Source organism: Bemisia tabaci, chromosome 1 (genome assembly GCF_918797505.1).
Source record: "Bemisia tabaci chromosome 1, PGI_BMITA_v3".
In the NCBI taxonomy this organism is placed as follows: Eukaryota; Metazoa; Arthropoda; class Insecta; order Hemiptera; family Aleyrodidae; genus Bemisia; species Bemisia tabaci.
In genome coordinates this window covers 34,039,143-34,051,264 of record NC_092793.1, presented here as the reverse complement: position 1 = coordinate 34,051,264, position 12,122 = coordinate 34,039,143, and the positions used below count along the sequence as shown (strand labels likewise).

At 40.8% G+C, this 12,122-nt stretch overlaps 1 protein-coding gene across 5 annotated transcripts in view; it reads left to right on the top strand.

Moving 5' to 3' along the window:
* Positions 1–1,958: 1,958 nt before the first annotated feature.
* Positions 1,959–12,122, top strand: part of LOC109029726 (myocyte-specific enhancer factor 2) — a 428,152-nt gene continuing 417,988 nt past the window's right edge. For 2 of the 5 annotated variants that reach the window (XM_072300129.1, XM_072300136.1), the window contains exon 1: positions 1,959–2,482. The gene's annotated coding sequence lies outside the window, so the exon portion shown is untranslated. Of the gene's footprint in view, positions 2,483–2,502; positions 3,238–12,122 lie in introns of those variants that run through there. The other 3 variants (XM_072300154.1, XM_072300150.1, XM_072300140.1) reach the window with 3 other exon arrangements.

Below are 12,122 nucleotides of genomic sequence, written 5' to 3'. Positions count from 1 at the left end.
AAGGGCCGAAAATTCACACCGGTTATTTGTTGATGGGTTTGCGCGAAAATCGGTATCCGGGAGTGTTTTGACACCAGAAAAACGAATCTTACGTTAGATTTTCAAAAGAGCCGAAATTTCCAAAATGGCCGCCGGTTAGAGTTCAAAATGGTCGAAAATTGCCACCTCGGATTTTTGCTGATGGAATTGTCTTAAACTTGAAAGAGCTTGATGCAAAAACGGCTTTTTTCGTCCCCCCTCTGTAATTTCTTCAGGCTTTGTCTATTGATTACTCATACTTGAGCGCTTCTTTTCCCAAATGTTCAGACCTCCAAAAAATTTTGGGGGGGAGCTAGGGGGGATGGAAGTCAAAACCTGTGAACCTCGATATCTCTCGAACGAAGAAAGATATCGAGGTCCGGTTTGGACGAAAAATCGTCTAAAATTGCATACTTTAAGATTCTAAAGGTCGAAATCCCGATATCATATTTTTAAGTCAACATATGTGCTTTTTTCCAGTTTTTAGGTCTAGAAAATTTCTTTTAAAAGAATTTTTCGTTTAAAAGAAATTTTTTAGACCTAAAAACTGGAAAAAAGCACATATGTTGACTTAAAAATGTGATATCGGGATTTCGACCTCTAGAATCTTAAAGTATGCAATTTTAGACGATTTTTCGTCCAAACCGGACCTCGATATCTTTCTTCGTTCGAGAGATATCGAGGTTCACAGGTTTTGACTTCCATCCCCCCTAGCTCCCCCCCAAAATTTTTTGGAGGTCTGAACATTTGGGAAAAGAAGCGCTCAAGTATGAGTAATCAATAGACAAAGCGTGAAGAAATTCCAGAGGGGGACGAAAAAAGCCGTTTTTGCATCAAGCTCTTTAAGGGTATATTGGCTTACGATTAACACATTTAAACTTAGATTTCTAAAAAAAACCAATTTTCGGCCATTTTGAACATTAACCGGCGGCGATTTTGGAAATTTCGGCTTTTTTGAAAATTTAACGTCAAATTCGTTTTTCTCGTGTCACAATATTCCTGGATACCGATTTTCGCGCAAATCCATCACCAAATAACCGGTGTGAATTTTCGGCCATTTTGAACTTTAACCGGCCGCCATTTTGAAGCGGTTTGAGATATTGACTTCGAGTTCGCGCGAAAAGTTTTCTTTTTTTGTGCTCTTTAGAACGAACTATCTTGAAAGGGGTCTTCCCACTTGAAAATACAAGTTGGGGTCCGTTGCTTCCCCAAGGGGTGCCCCCTTGAAAATTTTAGGGGGGCCAAAAAGTAGCTCCCTTTGACGTAGGAACATCCCCCAAGTTTCAATTATGTACCGCAATTAGGTAAAAAGTTCGAGGGGGTGGAAGGGACTTTTGGATCACCCTGTAAAAGAGCAATAGAAGTTCTCTCTTTCTCCACCAGAGCTGAGAGCAGATACGCATCGGTGACGCGCTCCCGCTTACTGATGATCTGCGGCAGGATTTTCTGCAAAGAGATAAAAAAGGAGGTGTTTGCATCCTAAGGTTTGTTTACCCTGTGACGTAGGTCGGTACAAAGTGGCCAGCAGAATCCGGAATTCCAAGTATGGAAAACGGACCATAATGTCCGATTTTTTTTTCTTAAATCAACTTATCGTATAATTTTAAGCACTTTTTATTGAATGACTTTTTTCCATAAATTACACCATTTCAAAGAAAATCGATGATAAACTCGTTGTACCGACCTACGTCATCCAAGATGCCCGAAATGCAAACACCTCCTTTTTTTTCGCTATGGGTTAATCGGTTGCATCGATGAACGGGCCCCCCTCCCCCCAACAATAAAATCTCCGCCCCCCCCCCCCGGTAATAAAATTTCCGACACCCCCCCCCCCCCCCCAGGAAATTATAAGTGTCCATAGAATCATTCCATATCCATAAGCACGGCATATTTCTGTGAGGCTGGCAGGGCAAGTTTCAAGTGCCTGCTTAAATTACCAAGGTCATCGCCCATAGCTTTTACTGAAGGTTGAGCGCTGGATTAGTGATGTCACAAGTGACATCACTGAGATATGTACTATTCCGACGGATCAGCATAGCCCGATCTGACGGTAGCCCCCAGCAAAATACGTGAAATTTTACCGTCACGTCAGCCCAATCGGGGTACTTCTTACTAGTTACGCCAAGCGGTCAGCGGGTAGCGCTAGGAGTGATATCGCTGGGCAAGTGGCTCGGACGGATTAACTTCGCTCCCTCGAAGCTGTGTTCGTTCTTGACCCTAAAATCGCAAAATTTGTCGGATTTGGCAGGTGAAAATTGCTGTCCAAGTTGTCGGCAGTTGCTGTGTGACGTCGAAGGAACTCCCGACTTGTGTTTTCCGAGTGTGCTTTAGCTCGCGTTAGCTAAGTCGCGATATTACCAATTAGAATTCTGAACTTATGGTTCTAGTAAAGGAGCCTAGCTGTGTTATTAAAAGTTTTGGCTGTTAATTTGAGCGCGGCTGTGGAATTCACTCTTCCGAAACCGTAAGTACCCGTGGATTTCATTATATTTACTTAACCTCCGCTCCGCAAAGTCCGCCCACGAAGTTCGACCGTGTTGCGTCAAGTGTTCAAGTGTTTTGTTTTTAATATGACAAATTCGAGATAACCTCAGGATTTTTTTCGTCCGGTTGCTGTTCGCATTTTTTAATGATAGTTTCTTTCAATCGAGGCTTAATACAATCGGTACCGTCCCTGAAATTGGCGTTACACAATTCTCGCGCTCATCACACCATGCCCAGTGTGGAATGATATCAGAGAGCATGGTGGGGACAGGTTTTAATGTTTAGACGAATTTTCATGGTCATCAAGTAGGATATTCCAATCAGAGCAACTCAGACTGTTGTAATTTCCTCCATTTTGGTTGGCAGTCAATATGTGCTGTCAAACATGCAGTCAATCAGAGGAGTTGTGGATTTGTCGTTAGCCTTATCAGTTGCGGAGAAACTAACCTCTACTAAGTGATAGCAGTTCGATTTGCCCTTCGGAAAAACTCCTGGATCTCAGTTATTACTTTGGAAACATGTCGAAGAACTTTATATTTGTTACAGTTAACTTTCTCTGTGCGATGATAGGTAGATAATAGTCTGTGTTTGCTTGTATTTGGCAACTTCAGTTTGTGTTTATGTCACATGTTACTGTTATGTAGTTATTTCTCTTACCGAACGTAAAAAGTGATTGTGTTGGAATGACACTAGTGGTTTGGAATTAACGAGGATTAACATCTGCTTTCTTTTCAGGTGAGTCTCATAGTTTTGTTATTTTGTGATAGAGGTAATTTATCATTGCTGCTTAGGTGCTGTAAGTAGGTAAATCTCAGGCCGCTCAGTTGCTCTTCTAAGGGCAGTCAGATGTTTGTTGTAGAGTATTCCTTTTATATCAAAGGATTTGTCGAAGTGTTTCGCCCGAGGGTGGTTTGCGTTTGCAGAAATTCAATGGCACTCAAGGCTGCTGGTAGCATAGCCGGACCAGAGACTAATAGACGGCTGGATGGTACCACATACAATTTGGATTGCCTATTGTCTCACTAAAATATCGTTATGCGTGGTCTAGATTGTATCATACATTTACGGTCAAATCATAAATTTCTGTTGATTGGTGCCGTCTTTTGATGTGAATTTGTCCAATATTTTCTTTCCTCAGTTCTAGTAGTTCAGGACTGTTCTCTTCAAGCGCTACTCAGAACAAGGGGAAGGAAAGATTTGACGTATGTCACAAAGACCTGAAGCAGGGACTGGCAGGAACCAAACTTTTCAAGGCCTTGTTGAAATGAGAACTAGGGGTCTGTACTTAGGGCCACCGTAATAAAGAGGAGAAGGAGAGGTTGGTAAAAAAAAAGGCTCTGCAAGATTTCTTATAAATTTTGAATGGAGCCAGTAAGATCTGCCAAACAGTGGTCCCTGTGAATTGCCTTCTAGCCAATGTTTAGAGGATGATCGCCCCCTAGTCCTGACCTCGAACTGAAGTGTTTTAATCAACAGTCAGTCCATTGATTAGCACATGGATTTCTGTCCAATGGTGCTGTTATCCAATGTGACTGTTCAATTTTTTCTCCCCCAGTGCTAAAACCTGATCTCCGCAATTAAAATGAGCACATCAAAAAGAGTCATTAATGCACCTGTTGTTAGTTGCCGATATTAATGAAGATACGCCCTTAAGTTTTGATCAACACAGATCGCCAGCTCATTATCAAAAGTCAGTCATTTTATACTCTGTTTGCAATTTATGCTGATCAGAGAGTAGACTCCCCTCAAGTTTTGATCAGCATAGATCACCAGCTCATTATCAAAAAAGAATCATTCTATACTCGGTATGCGATTTATGTTGACCAGAGTACCTAGACACCCCTTAATTTTTATCGGTGACACTCAATAGCCACACTGATGACCCATTTTGATGGGCTCATTTTGATTGTAGAAACCAACCTTACTTAATATGAATTATTGATCCCAGTGCAGGAAAAAATGGACAGACATCAGTGGTTTTCAACAAAGAGGGGTGGGGGTGGGGGGGGGAGAGGGTTTCAGGGGAAAATTTACTCTAATTTCCTTGCACAGACAGAAATATGTTGTTGAATCGATAAACTTCCAAATACTGTGCTGAAAAAGGGGTAGATTTACATGTAAAATCTCGGGGTGTTGTGTCCATCAAAGTTGAGTAAATTTTTGCCTTTATGAAGACCCATGATTTATTTGTACCTCTAGAAATTGCTGGGGAATAGCTTGATCATCTACTATCGTCACCTGCGGTTTGTCCTAAGTGTTGTATCCAGAGAAATCATGATCAGATGGCTCATGGTCATTCAATGCAGATTAGGGTATGCTCTCTTTTGGCTTGTAAATTTTACAACTTTTGGAACAAGAATCCCAGTCTGCTAAGTAACTCATCATGCTCAGGGACCAAGTCCATGTAACAAGAATAGACTTGTTTCATAAGCTTGACAGTCAAAGTCGCCTGCCTCGATATTCTTGTTAGGTACTGTGAGAAGACTGTTTTCTCATTGAGAGCATTAGTTATTTTAAATTTACTTAGGTTTAGTTTGGAGAGGTGTTGGAAAAAAAAAACATGAAAAAGAATTAAGGAATCTATTAAATAAAATTATTTTCCAAGAGAACATTGCTCCAAAATATCTACAGGATGGGCCAAAAGTAACTGAGAAGTGCCTGTAACATTAGAACAGAAAGAGATAAAAGGTTCCGGTTTGGACTATGGCTCATCGTGGCAAGGGGCTGATTTTCTAGGGGGGGCCCATCCCTGGGGCTTTCCCACGAAGCCCCCCCCCCCCAAAGTAACGAAGAATTTCATTCTTCGATTTAAGTTTTTCCCCTTCTTTTGTAGACCAAAAACAGCGACAAATGTGTCACGGCTTAGCGACAAATGTGTCACGGCTTGGCGACACCGCGCCGCGACGCCCGGTGACGATAGAGTCCCTTTATACTGAGAGTCAAGACAACACCCCCTCATGGAGTCACAAACGGGAATAAAGATTACAGAAATTGAACGTTTTTGGTAATCTTTGATCGGCCCATCTCAAGAATTCCTTTCTCCGTTCCTTCTCTCATTCCGTTTGTTCCTTGCCGAACCCGTAGTTCCCCGGTCCATTCCAGATTATAATCTTTGCAATCGGTGAAAATGTAATCTTTATTCCCGTTTGTGACACTGTGAAGGCCTAAAATACGGGAACCAATCAGAAATGGATTCCCATTGTCTTGACTCTCTGTATAAAGGGACTCTGGGTCCTTTTTCTCTCTCGAAGATGCTCGTTGGACTGCGAAATCAGGGTTTTCCGTAGATTTACCCAAAGCGAAAAATTGTAAAAAATTCTAAACTACTATAAACTTCTGTAGGAAATTTTCCTACATCCATTTCTGCAAATTTTATATTTTAATTAATTGTTCTTGTAACAAAAATTTTGCAACGAATGTCGAGATCGTCTTCCAATATCTTCAAATCAATCTGAGGGCCCTTCAAGCCAAATACTGTTCTTCACCCTCTCCTCTCCGGAGGGCCATCTCCTCTCTCATCTTTTCTCAATCTTTTTAGACTCGAGGTGCACGTTAGTGAGCAGCGTCTCGTCTAGCTCTCTGTCCACTCACTTACATCTTAACTCTTCTTCTGTGCTGAGGTGCACGTTAGTGAGTCGCATCTCGCGTAGCTTCACTCCTCTTCTCCTCTCACATGTATCCTGGAATTTCAAGCCTTGAGGTGCACGTTAGTAAGTGGCATTTCGTCGTCCCTTTTGATTCATTTCCAGAATTATATATCGTAATAAATTATTACTATCACAATTTTGAGTGTAGGATCCTCAGAAATTTAGATGACGAAATGACATTCTTTCGAAAGTTTTTGTGAATAAACCAAGAACCTTAAATGTGAGACATAAGATTTTAATTATTCTTCCCCTCTTTCAAACTCATTTTAAAATTTGGCGCCCGAATCCAGGATCTCGGCGAGCTCATTCCAGCACCTCGAGTAACGTTGGTAGATCTTACCAGAGGACGTATGTGCCTCTGATGACCTGGATCTGCTTCGCAGAGAAGGGGGATTTGCCTCGTTACAAAGTGGCAGCCCGCGAACTGGGACTTTTCTAATTTTTTTTTCTTCTGAAATTATGTTTGCTAAGCTTGTAAGGATTGAATACGCTGGTGCGATATTTAAATATGTCCTGAATTTTTACTTCCGGTTTGAATTTTTGAAACTTTGGGAGTTCGAAAGCTAAAATTTTTTTGCCCTCGAGGTTTTGATTTCTCATTAGTATAGTTTTTTGCGAGGAAATCCAATTGGAATGGATTATTAACCCTGTACTTTTTGGAAAATATGATTTATTTTTTTTCACGCCTGTGGGTTTAAAGCACGCCCTAGAACATGTTAATTGAAGGTTGTGAATTTTATCCTTAGATTCTTCCGAACTACTTCGTTAAATGTAATGGTGGTAATGTTTTCCACGTATTTTCTCTCTGAGTAAGATGATTACTTTTTGAGTGTTTTATCACTTGAAATTTGGAACAGTGTTGGGTCAATTTTAAATGTGTGATGATTTAAGTAGGTTTTATTTATTTGTGTTTTGGACCAGCAATAATCCTTTTTTTTTTTTGTGATGCCTGGTGTGAATTTGGAATTGGCGGTTTTGTGATGTCAATGCGCCAACGGCTAGATTGTAGAATTGCTGATCCACTTTAGTTATGAACCTGACATTTTATGAATGACTAGCATATTTTTTTTGGACAACCTGTTTCCTTATTCTTGAGTTTCGCTACATTACAGCCTTAAAGTTGAAGCTTTGACCCGCGTAAATCTGTTGCGTATCCTGAAGATGTAGTTCCGCAAAGTTGGTTTTAAAGTAGGGTATAGCAGGGTTTACCTACAGTCGTGGAATGTTGTCTTGATAAGTATTAAGAATATATGATCACTTGAGGGATCTTAAATGAACCTGGCAAATCTTTTATTTTAAGAGGGGAGTTACTTAGTGTCAGTAGTGGTAGTCTGACAAAGTAAATGCGTAGAATTCTTCCAGTTGTAATTCCCAGTGTCTCAACTCTTTTGTGTGATTTTGGAGCCGCGTTTTTTTTTTTTTTTTTTTGTTTTTTTTAGTAGTATTGGCCACCCGGGTATTGCGCTATGGATTGAATAAGGATGTTGTTGTCCAATTCCTCATTGGCAGGCTGTCCAAACAATTTTATGAGTTGAGCGATGTATGGTTGCTGTGAAAGTTCTCTCAAAATCTCAATAAAAGATATTGTTGTCTGCATGGGACATTATGATGCTTTCAGTTATTTGATAATTGAAACGATTCATTATCAGACACATCGACGGTGTAAGTCGGCAATCACATAACTCGGTTTGCGACGTCGCAGACTTCCTGTCATACTTTACTTTTTAAAAAGAAAACTACTCAACGGCAATTCTGTAAAACAGCCGTGATTTTTCTTCTCTGTGTTACGATAATTCTGCAAAAACTTCAAGGAATGATGTCAATTTGTTCTCCTTTAAAATAATAACAAGGAGGTGGAGATTTTCAGACACCGCAAACGAGTTATGTGATTGTCGACTTACACCGTCGACAAGGAAGACAAAAAACCAAGAGTAAAACTATTGCAGTAAGGGTCACGTTTAGTTCATGGATTTATGGTCAGCTCAACTAAAACAATTTTTTTCCCCCTTGTTCCTTGGCCGTAGGGAAACTTCTTGTTGGTTTCTATTTGAATTAATGGCCAGTTTTGTATTTTTCTGAATTTTGCTTGTGTCCATTAAATTTTCTGCCGATGTTTTTCGTTGTTAATCCTCTCTTAATTTTCAATCTAACATGCTAATTCATGTCATTGTCATGTGTCTTCCTTTTGAACTTTAACCGGCCGCCATTTTGAAACGGTTTGAGATATTGACATCGGGTTTGCGCGAAAAGTTTTCTTTTTTTATGCTCTTTCGAACGAACTATCACAAAGGGGGTCTTCTCATTTGAAAATTAAAAGTTGGGGGGCCCCCCTGAAAATTTATGGAGGCCAAAAAGTAGCTCCCTTTGATCTAGGAATATCCCCCAAGTTTCAAATCTTTACCTCAATTAGGTAAAAAGTTAGAGGGGGTGGAAGGGACTTTTGGATCACCCTGTATGATCTAACGAAACTTTGCGACCGTTTTTTTTTCGGAACTATCGATACGATCAAAACGAAACTAAGCATGGTTCTTCACTGCTATGAGGTCTACATCAAGTTTCCTTTTTCGTGAAAATCGGCCCACCCCCTATCCAGAAAATCGCAAGTCCAAAGGGGGATGATTTTTCAAACTCGTCCAATGTTAGTCAGGGATACCTCAAAAAACTCGTCTCGTCGTGGCCTTCAAAACAACCTGTATTCACCTACCCTCTAAAACCACCCCTTATCCGGAAAATCTCAAGTCCAAAGGGGGATGATTTTTCAAACTCGCCCGATCTTAGTCAGGGATACCTCATAAAACTCGTCTCGTTGTGGCCTTCAAAACAATCTTTATTCACCTGCCCTCTAAAACCACCCCTTAGCCGGAAAATCTCAAGTTCAAGGGGGACGATTTTCCGACCTGTCAGGCTCATTAGTTTCATAGATCTCATTGTTTTCATAGAAACGATTAGTCGAAATCCACCTTTCGTTTCCATTGTGGCTGGAAAGCGTTTTTTTATATCAGAAATCAATTCTACGGAAAAAGAAGCCACCCTGTCCAAACCGAATGTAAATCGGACAATTTTTCAGTGATCGACAGAGGCTGTAACATTTTTTTCATGCTCTTTTCAAAAATCCCCCACGTCCAATGGAATTGCCGTATCAAACCAAACTCTCCGCCAAAAAAGTTCTTAGACATGGCACTTTCGATTAAAAAAAAAAAAAATCTACTGCACTCGAAATCTGGAGCACGCGGAGCCCCTCTCTGCGACATTAAAATTCGTTTTACGTAACCTTTCCGAGGGGCGCTCATTGGGAGGGAGTAGTGAGTTTTAGACAAGAATTATTATTATACTTCTCTCTGAAGCAGAAGAAATCGTGTCCATGAAGAAACAGCTAAGTAGAAAAACAACGCACCGCGGATAAATAGCGTCCGCAGAAGTATAAAGGTCCGGCTGAAATCATTGAAACCCACCCCAAAAAAGCTATAATCTATTTGTTTTTCTACTTAGCTGTTTCTTCATGGACACGGTTTCTTATGCTTCAGAAAGAAGAATAATAATTTTTGTCTAAAACTCACTACTCCCTCCCGATGAGCGCCCCTCGGAAATGTTAGGTAAAACGAATTTTAATGTCGCAGAAAAGGGCTCCGCGTGCTCCAAATTTCGAGTACTGCAGGTTTTTTTTTTTTTTTTTTTTTTTTTTTTTTTTTTTTTTTTTTTTTATCGAAAGTGCAATGCTTAAGATTTTTTTTGGCGGAGAGTATGGTTTGATACGGCAATTCCATTGGGCGTGGGGGATTTTTGAAAAGGGCATGAATAAAATGTTTCAACCTCTGTCAATCACCAAAAAATTGTCCGATTTACATTCGGTTTGGACAGGGTGGCTTTTTCCCCGTGGAATTGATTTCTGAAATAAAAAGTAGGGGTGCCATTTGAAAAGTGCGACTTACAAGTGGGGCACCCCCCCGCACCGCGCCCCTCCCGCTGTTTGGGAAAATGTCAAATACGCCAAAAGGTGTCCCCCCTGGATGTAAACAAACACGTATTTTACCGTTTTTCGAAATTCCAACGCGTTCGGCAGATATTTAAGGTGGCTCCTTTTTCATGAGACACCCTGTAGAATACCTTTATAGGGAGAGTGTGGACAACTCGATATGTAGCTCCTAGGGCCCAAAAGGGCGACAACGTGAAGAACGAAAATCACCAGAACAGTGCCGCTGCCAACCTATGCATTTGGAAGATTAACCAATACGGCCGACAACGCATTACAAACAAGCGTCTTTAAGGATTAAACCCTTGAAACTAAAATGTTAGCGAAATCTAAGTTTTATACGTGCTTTTAACATTTTTGATCACTGTAAATTGTTGAAATGTGAAAATTAGTACCACTGGATAATTCGAGTTCATAGGTTGGCTCCCCTTTTCGGCCCCAAGAGCTATATTACCTGATCAAACCTAACTTCCAAATTTTCGAGTTGTCCATTCTCTCTCTAAAAGGGTACTGTAGATATGAGGACTTATCTGTAACAATAGCGGATGTGAAAAATTACGTTTTCGAAACACATTAAAAAAACTGTTTTGGCATCGAGAAAATTTTGAGAAAATACTTGAGATGTGATCTTCAAGATCTGTATATCACGCCAGAGCCAAACATATTAAATTTTTGTGTGAACAAAACAGTTTTTTAAGTGTGTTTCGAAAAGGTAATTTTTCACATCCGCTATTGTTACAGATAAGTCCTCATATGTATTTCTTATGGGAGCAGCCAATTGGACGTCACACCGGCTGCGGTTGAGTGACAGCGAGGCGGGGAGATGGATTCCAATAAGATGCGCAATGACTGACCTGTGTGGATTGGTCTTGGTGATGATTTTGCAGGAGGATCTACCTACCAAGTAGACCGTTAGCCGTTCCATTTGTCATAGATGATTGCCCCGAAAAATGCGTGCTGTCCCGTTTGCGGTCCGCTCGTCATCCGATCCGCTAATTTGGCGGTTCACCTAATGGGGAATTGACGATTTCGGAGCGGCGCAAGTGCTCTAAGTCCACGGGCTGCGGGACTCATAGGTAAGAAGGTAACCCCGGGCTTGCGAGTTTCAGGTTGTAAGGTTGCTCCAAAACCGAACCACCCAATGGGTCACTAAACCTTGTTTATTTTATTGAATATTCTGAAAGTACAATGTGAGTAGATAACGTGGTGATTTTTCCGCATTTTTATGGAGCCGAAATCGCGGAGAAACCCGCTTTTGAAAAATCTAAAAACGGCAAGACATTTTAATCGCACCCGAATGGCGGGAAACTGACAGTGTTGACGCACTGCGGTAGTCATATCGCAATCTTCTCTCATTTTCCTCTGATGTTTGTTAAAATAAAACGTGTTTCAATTTGGAATTGTTGCTCGTTTATTACAGCTAACATATGAATCAGATTCAAGTCTTGAATTCAAAAGATATGATTTCGACTTTAATATTGTTTTCATGTACGAAGAGTAGATAGACATTTGACGGAAGTCGTGGAGACCCGTGCCCGCTTCTGATTGGTGCCGGATGACATCATTCGGCGCGGCGCGAAACCGGGGCGTTTTAAATTTGCGTATAAGTTGAGCGATTTGAACTGCGCAATTCTCGGTTATTGAGTTATTTGTTCGCGTTTTTAATGTGCGCATCGTGTTCTACGCATCATTTTCCTTCAGAAAACTACAGGGTGATCCAAAAGTCCCTTCCACCCCCTCTAACTTTTTACCTAATTGAGGTAAAGATTTGAAACTTAGGGGATAATCCTAGGTCCAAGGTAGCTACTTTTTGGCCCCCCTAAAATTTTCAGGGGGGCCCCCTTGGGGGGCAACGGCCCCCAAGTTTTAATTTTCAAATGGGAAGACTCCCTTTGTGATAGCTCGTTTGAAAGAGCATAAAAAAAAAAATCCTTTCGCGCAAAACCCGAAGTCAATATCTCAAACCGTTTCAAAATGGCGGCCGGTTAAAGTTCAAAATGGCC